The sequence below is a fragment of the Nannochloropsis gaditana genome (assembly GCF_000240725.1).
Source record: "Nannochloropsis gaditana CCMP526 unplaced genomic scaffold scaffold654, whole genome shotgun sequence".
Taxonomy (NCBI): domain Eukaryota; class Eustigmatophyceae; order Eustigmatales; family Monodopsidaceae; genus Microchloropsis; species Microchloropsis gaditana.
The window spans coordinates 422-726 of NW_005803299.1; positions in this window are offsets into that span (position 1 = coordinate 422).

Sequence of the window (305 nt, forward strand, 5' to 3'; positions counted from 1 at the left end):
CATCGTCCGCCGCACCTTGCTCGACCTCCACATCATCGTCCTCGACGTCATCGTCCTCCGCACCGTGCTCGACCTCCACATCATCGTCCTCGACGTCATCGTCCACCCCACCGTGCTCGACCTCCACATCATCGTCCTCGACGTCATCCTGTGGACAGGCAACGAGGGAATGAGGATATACCATACAGGCAACGAGGGAATGAGGATATACCATACAGGCTACGAGGGAATGAGGATATACCATACGATCAAGAAGTAGAACACTCAACCAAGCGCGCCGAGTGTTTCCCAAAAAAGTTTCCGTC